This window comes from Austrofundulus limnaeus, unplaced genomic scaffold (genome assembly GCF_001266775.1).
Source record: "Austrofundulus limnaeus strain Quisiro unplaced genomic scaffold, Austrofundulus_limnaeus-1.0 Scaffold411, whole genome shotgun sequence".
In the NCBI taxonomy this organism is placed as follows: domain Eukaryota; kingdom Metazoa; phylum Chordata; class Actinopteri; order Cyprinodontiformes; family Rivulidae; genus Austrofundulus; species Austrofundulus limnaeus.
The window spans coordinates 150,980-158,575 of NW_013952813.1; the positions used below are offsets into that span (position 1 = coordinate 150,980).

Below are 7,596 nucleotides of genomic sequence, written 5' to 3' on the forward strand. Positions count from 1 at the left end.
ACGCAATTCTGCTGAATTCTAATTTCCCTCTCTGAGGTGTAGTTTTCTGTTCTGTTCTTGGAAACTATACCAAGTGGGTTATATATATATATATACACATACACATACATACAGTATATAGGTGATTGGCAAAATCTGCTCAGTGCCGTCAGAGTTCGTTGCTTTGGGTGGTAGATGTCCAACAGGGATGATAACTAAGCCACCGTTCCCGTCACTCTACAGCAGGTCCAGCCGGCTCCACCCGTTTTTGTGGTCTGCTTTTGTGTTATTAGTCCAGTTCAGTTTATTGTTCAGATGAACCCCAAGAGACCTGTAGTTATCCACAGCCTCAATGCTCATACCTTTTGAAGTTCAGTGGTTCCAGTGGAGGATGTTTTGTGCCCAGTTCCTTGATTTTTTTTCTTCAACCTTGATCTGGAGGGAGTTCTGCTTGCTACATTTCTAATTTAAATACCAGGGTTTCAAAGTAGTTGCACAGACCCTCGTCTTGATTGACACCTTTTTTGACCATCTGGGTTGATCTTTTGTCATTTTTCAAATAGTTGTGTAATACCCAGAGTAGTAAGACTGAAAAGTGTGAGACCCAACACTCATAAGTGGTTTATGACAAGGTGAGTCTTCAGGGAAACTGGGAGGATCTGCAGGAAATATGAAATGTTGTATAATTTCTTTTAGATTTATGTTTTTAACCCTCATTGTCTTTTGGGGGAAATTCAGCCATTTAATTTTAATGTGTTTTTATTTAACTTTTTTTTTGCTGAATTACAGTCTCTGTCTTGATGAATTGTAGCTGAAGTCACAACTGCCATCTGCAAATGGAATCGTTTACATTTTTCCTGACATCTGAGGCTGTTTGATCTGATGTCAGAGGATGTCCTAAAAATGTACACCATAATAAATGTTGACATGTACTTGTAAGTATAGTTTGTGTACTTGAATTTGTTGTACTCCAATATACAAATACACATTAAATATTCCTAAAACCAGGTTTTAATTCAATTCATGTTGAACTAAAATGCACTTAATAAGTTACAGAAATAGCACATTTTGTTTACTTCATCTTAAACAATTGTATGCTATTGATTCTGAGTACATTACACATGTTAAACTTTAATATACTTGGCAAATTAATTTCTTTTTACGCTGGGCTATAGCTTCAATGAGTTACTAAATGATGTGTAATATAAACTCTAAGTTACTGTAATGAAAAAAAAAGTTTGTTCAGATGTATGTCCCTTAAAAACAACACTGTGTGACACAGATGCAAACATTAAGTATAGTGTCATTTATTTTTTGACATATACATCAGTGGTTGGCTTATTTTTATTCTATAATTTTACGTAATTCAACAGTTGACCTACAACTAAATAGATTTATTATTAACCACACAGCAAATCATTCAATGAACAACAGGGAGCGATGTTTAGGATTAACTGCATTTTGTTGGAAATAAAATGTAGGTTCAGTACACAACATGTTAAAATTTAAACCTTTAGAAAGACTAAACATGCTGTGCAGCCCTTTCGTTTTATCGGGCATTAGACGATATAAATTACCCTGACATAGAGTAGATCCATCTAGTTGCATTAAATGCACTTTGGAAACAAAAAAACACCACAAAGACATTTTTTTCTCACTGCTTAATTCACCAAATTACAAGACGGTTCTCTAATTCTTCAATTTTAGCAGCCTTTTGTAGAAAAATGGGAGATGTTTGCATTTCTTTGGCCTGTACAGGTGTAGCCTAATCTTTGAGCAGGTGTGCTTCCTCCCAAACCTCCCATCATGCACCTAATCGCTCCACCCTTTGTCAGCTCTTCTTCCTGACAGAAACTGGTTTGTCAGGAGCCGGCTCAGATTTCACTGCTATCGTGTTTTCTACAAGGTAAGAAAGAAGGGAGGGGCAGCAAGTGACAGGACAATTCGGGAGGGGGAGAGGGGGCAAAGTGAATAGGGAGGCAGTAGAAGTGGGCGTAAGTTTAAATTCAGTCAGGCTGTAAGTGTGCGTCTTACCTGAATTTCTTGGCGCAATCTTTATCTACAATGACAAAAAAAGAAGAAAGAAATAGTCAGTCCTGCTGTGTGATTCCCAGCAGAGTGATTAAAAAAGGTGACTGTAATAAAAATGACTCGACAGTGTTTGGTGTTTCGTTCATTTATTAAAAAGATTTAAGATCAAAACATCAGTGGCACAACCACTGACATACTGGTTCAACTTCAGGGTTTTGGCAGCTGTAAATGTTGCTCATATTTAACTGAATTCCTTTTGACCTCTCCCAGTCATACCTCTCTAATGTCACTGGTTTTTACATCAGCCAATGGCCTTTTTATTCCATGTGTTCCTATCATTTGGCTGATTTTAATTTCGTTTGGTTGATTCATGCTGTTCTCACTTTGTAGTTATTTGTTACACATGTATGTGTTCTTATAGGGCCAAGTTGGGGTCAGAGTTTCAGAGTTTAAGGCTGGGTTTGGAACTGGGTTTCACTTTTCATTTGTTGTCATTTTACAACCTTAGACATAGTGTTGTGCTGGGGTTTTCTGTGATAGGCTAATGCAAAATGGTTTTTAAATTATGTTCTTACAAAGAACAATCAGAAAAGTGTAGGGTACACGAGTCCCCCTGTGTAAAGGCTGTTGTTGCAGTTACATGTGCAAGTTTTTACAGGTTTACGAGTGTCTCGACCAGTTTTATTCATCTAGAGACATCATTTTCTTTGCTTATTCTTTGTAAACCAGCTGTAGCTCAGTCAGATTGGACGAAAAGCATCTGTGAAGAGCAGTTGCGCACATATTCTAAGTTGGGAAGTCTGTTTGGTGTGTTCCTTGGTCTTCACGATGCTTTTTTGATCACTAATGTTCTGTACCAAACCTCTGAGACTCACAAAACATCTGGATTTGTGCTGAGATGAAATTACACGCAGCTGGACTTTTACCAATGAGGTGACTTCTAAAAGCCAGTAGTTGCTTTGGGTTTTAGTTAGATGAAAGGTGTAAACTGAAATGGACACTTTTCAGATTTTTATTTGTTAAAATAAATAAATAAATAAACATAACTTTCTTTCCACTTCATAGTTATGCTCTATTTTATGTTGGTCTGTTACATGAAATCCCCGAAAATACTTCAAATGCAACAAAATGTGGAAAAGCGTAAACATTTCAGCCTGGCTTTTACCATTACTTTGCTCTTTGCCACCATTGTTTTTACCTTCACTGATTTCATTACCTTCATTGGCTGAGAGATATTTGAGATTACAAAAAGCTTTCTACTTTAACACTTTAGTTTTTACAAAACTTTCCTTTGAACAACAACATGCCTATCCCTATAAAGCCTTAGGCGCCGTGCTGCAAATGCTGGTAATAAATTGTGCCAAAACATTTTACACAACGTTCTTCTTACATGTATGTGAGCTGAACTTTTGGCTGAATTGTTGCATTGTAAATACAAATTCTGTGTAATTTCTCTTTTAATACTTCTTGCAGCACTTACAGAATAAGAGGAAGATGCCGCCAATGATCAGCATGCCGACAATAATGAGACCACCAATTCTTAGCCTTTCATAGTCTGTTAGACAAAACAAAAGTTATTTAACAAATACGAATAATTATATTCTACAGTATGTTTATTTCATACAAATGAAAAGGATTATTGGTTAAAATGAAACAATGTTTGAAAAAAAGAATGAGCATCCGCACTTACTGTAAACAAATGGATCTGGGATGTGACAAGATGGAGATTTGCAGGGAAAAAAAGATAAAAAAAATTTAGTTTATTTATACAAAATCAAATTAATAGAAAACAATTATCACATAAAGAGCAAATGTGTGAGAATACTAATGCCAAAATGAAAAGGTGTGATTTTGTACAACATATATTTGTCTGCAAAACGTTTTACAATAAACAAAATGTTTTATTTCCTCTAAATAATGCAGTTTTTATTTTTAATAAAATTGTGTTTCTTCCCAAGCCACACTAAACCTTTCTCATTTAGACATAAGAAGTTCAGCCTTACTCGCTTCAGTTTCCATAAAAAGGGAGAACAGCGCTGCAAAAAAAGCAAACATTTTATCTATAATAATAATAATAATAATAATAAATGACAGACTAGTTCTTTTTTTGTCCTCATAATCATTCTGTGGTGTTACCCCTTTGAATATTTGTTACCTGTTAGAAAAACCAGAAGAGCGAGGCGGCCCATCTTCGATAGACTGAGTCAGCTAAAGAAAAACATAAAGAAATAACGGTGCTGTGAGACATTTTTTCTCATCTCTGTGACACATGAATATCTGCATCACCGTGTACACTTTGCCCTCTCTTCTGGAAGAACGTCCTTGTGGTGAGAGAGGTCAGTGTCTTGTCAGCAGGGGTGCATTCTGGGATATTTGTAGAGTAAACAGCGACTCACTTTTTGTGATGGGTCAAAACTCAGCAGGTCTGTAGGCAGCTTTCTCTCAGGTTGCACCCGGGTAAAGACCGTCATGTGCTTCACAGGAAGTTTTTCATTAAATTAGATGGATTTTTCATAACTGGTTATAAAGTTTGAACATAATAAAACTAAAACAGTATCTCAGGGATGTAATTTGTTTTAGTCATTTCTAATAAATCAAAACAGTCATAATCCACTGTATATTTTTAAATACTTTTTTTAATTTAATAACTGATCCATTAAAATTAAGTATCAATCCCTGGCAGTCACCAGCTTTGTAAACCAAAATATGTTTTATGTTCATTTCAACTGAAGCACACAGAGGCAGAAGGTACAGCAAGAATGGTTACATGGTGGTACTGTATACTATCTGTGTTTACTGTAAATACAATTTACATTATTTAAGAAAGAACCATTGTCTTATGTGTACTTGAACTTCTTGTGAATGATCAACCAAGTGCATGGTTATAAAAAAGACTAAATGAAAAAAATTGTTGGGGCCTTTTAGAACATTAAAAAAATATTTTGGTGCATTTTAAATAAAAACATGGCTATAGAATTGATTCTCTTGTTAATCTTAACAAATAATATGAAAAAAGTTATTTTTGTAATTTTATACTTGTCTCTTGAATGGGTGTTCTTAAATGTAATTTCATTGTGCTCTGTTCAATCAATCAATCAATCAATCAATCAATCAATCAATCAATCAATCAATCAATCAAAAATATTTATGCACAACTAAGTTACAGATTTATTTTAAATTGACTTTCTGCGTTTTTAAACTTTCACTTGAGTTCTACTTATTTTAAAAGCTTCTATTCTTTGATAAAGTAAATAAAAAACCAATGAGACAAAGGGCCTCTGGGTCAATGCTCACACAGTTCACCTTTAAAATGTCCCTTAGAGGTGACCTTGAAATGTTTGCCAACTTTTTCTTATTTTTTTTACGTCAAACATTTTCTTCTGTTTACTACCTGTTTCTGTATTTAACCTTGTTTTTTAGTACAATGCACAGCAATATTTCAAACGACCACACCTGCTCCTCAAACCAAACCAAGCAAAAATGTAAACAAAACCTAAAATTTGTTTGAGCTATTTAGAAGATTAGTGTTCTTCTTTATGTAGTGCCCTGTAGCCTAAAATAATTAAAAATAGGGTGGTAATAATTCACACAAGTTTTTCAGAAACTAAGCAGCAAAGACATGACTAGTTTTGTCACTTTATGACCTTTGTCAGAGTTCTCCTCAGTGTCTCTATCAGGTAACAGTAAACAAGTCAAGGTCGAGAAGTCCTTTTGTCCTTTTAATGCCGTGTGTCCAACACCTCACACAACGGTTATTTCTCTGTGCGACAGAAAGCAACCTTTTGTCTTGGGTTTGAAAATATTTATTTTACCATCGTTTAACCAGGCAAATCCCACTGAGATCACAGAAGGGCGGCCTGGGCCTGAAGGGAACCTATTATACATGTTTTTATTCTGTGGAGAAAACCCACACAAGCACGAGGAGAACATGCAAACTCCACACAGAAAGACCACAGGTCTGAACCGGGATCAAACCCAGGACCTTCTTGCTGTGGGGCGACAGTGCTACCAACTGAAATTATGTCAATGTTGCTGAAACAAGCTAAAACTTGACCCAACAATATCATAATCATATTCCAATTAGTTTTTTCTTCACATAATATTTTTCTAAAGTGACAGTTCATTGGTATTTTTTTATTTTTTGTGTCTACACAAAAAATACAATTGATTTTTACATGAACCAGTTGCCATCAACCATCGCAAGCAAACAAGAGTTCAAACTCAAACAATCTTATTATTATAAAATGAAACTAAACTAGGAAATACTTTGTTTTGTAGCTGATTAATAACAACTATCCTCAAATCCTAACTGCACTCTACTTTACCTGAGCTGAAGCTTCAGAGGTGAGCGATCAGGACCCTGCCAGGATAAAAGTGCCTTTTTCTTTCTTTTTTACCTGAATAAGTACTCTTAGCTCCACCTCCTTATTTGGGTTATAAACATTTGTATGTTCACAAGTCCAGCATGAATGTGTCCTGGCTGCTGGGCTGACGCATGTCTTGGTGTTATTCCATAAACATTAGCAAGGGTCTCCTTGGCACAAAGAAAAACATAAAACTTGGCTTTTGTCTCAAAAAGACTCTTTTATTCATGAAGAGTAGACCACAGGTGTAAGTAGAGAGTTGTATAACCAGAGGGATCATTACCGCCCTGAACTGTACATCCTTTAGATCAGTGGTTTACAACCTGGGGGGGGGCGTACCCCCAGGGGGAGCCCATGACCTTGTCCGCTCACAGGCTGTGAAAATATCAGTTTATTGTTTGTACATAAAAATCACCAAAACAAGTCTCTGCATAACTAGATTCTTCATTTATTTTCTTTTCCAAATAAAAGTTTATAACTTTATTCTTTTATGTTTCTAATATTGACCCTTTGCAATACTAATCGCATGGAGGCTTCATGATGGGCATCAGAAATAAGGGAGGGGAGTATCGAACAAAGCGATTGTTTTCCCAAACTATTTTACCAATGGCCATGACTTCTACTTGTTCAAGTCGAGATAATTTGTTTGTGGAAGTAGCACACCTATAAACAGCGATATTTACAAAAGCTGGACACAATAACCAGTAAAACAGACAAGGATTAAAACTCTCCATCAGCAAGATGGATTTCTGCCATCTGTAAAAATTTAAAAAAGAAAAAAAAAAGTATTTTCAACCATCCTGATATGGGTGGATGTGTCCTGCTTGGGGAGGTGAGGAGAGCTGGTGAGCTCACCTGTTTATGTGGAGCAGAAACAGAGGAGCTGTTTCACAGATACATAAAGTCATTCCACATTATTACAAATAACTTCATTTCTGGACATTTATGGTTTGATTTCTTTGTATGTATGGATCACTTGGATTGTTACCAACATCTGGTGAAAATTTCACGTCATTAGCACCTCTAGTAATATATTTACTGAGAAAAATGTTGACATGTTCAATACTTATTTTACCCGCTGTAGTTGTTAAAGTTCAGTTGTGGTTACAAACTGATTCAGACATCAACCATCAATTATTAGGTTGAAAATCTTTGCTTAGTGGATCAAATATTGCTTGGAGGATCATGTGTAATTACTGTGTGTGTGTGTGTGTGTGTGTGT

At 35.7% G+C, this 7,596-nt stretch overlaps 1 long non-coding RNA gene across 1 annotated transcript; it reads right to left on the reverse strand.

The window, feature by feature from the left end:
- Nucleotides 1-796: 796 nt before the first annotated feature.
- LOC106528898 (uncharacterized) lies at nt 797-6,389 on the reverse strand. The gene is made up of 7 exons (XR_001311559.1): nt 6,336-6,389; nt 4,166-4,218; nt 4,014-4,046; nt 3,701-3,715; nt 3,491-3,565; nt 2,014-2,038; nt 797-1,878 (listed from the first exon to the last, which is right to left on the reverse strand). It is a non-coding gene; the product is annotated as an uncharacterized LOC106528898 (long non-coding RNA).
- Nucleotides 6,390-7,596: the final 1,207 nt, after the last annotated feature.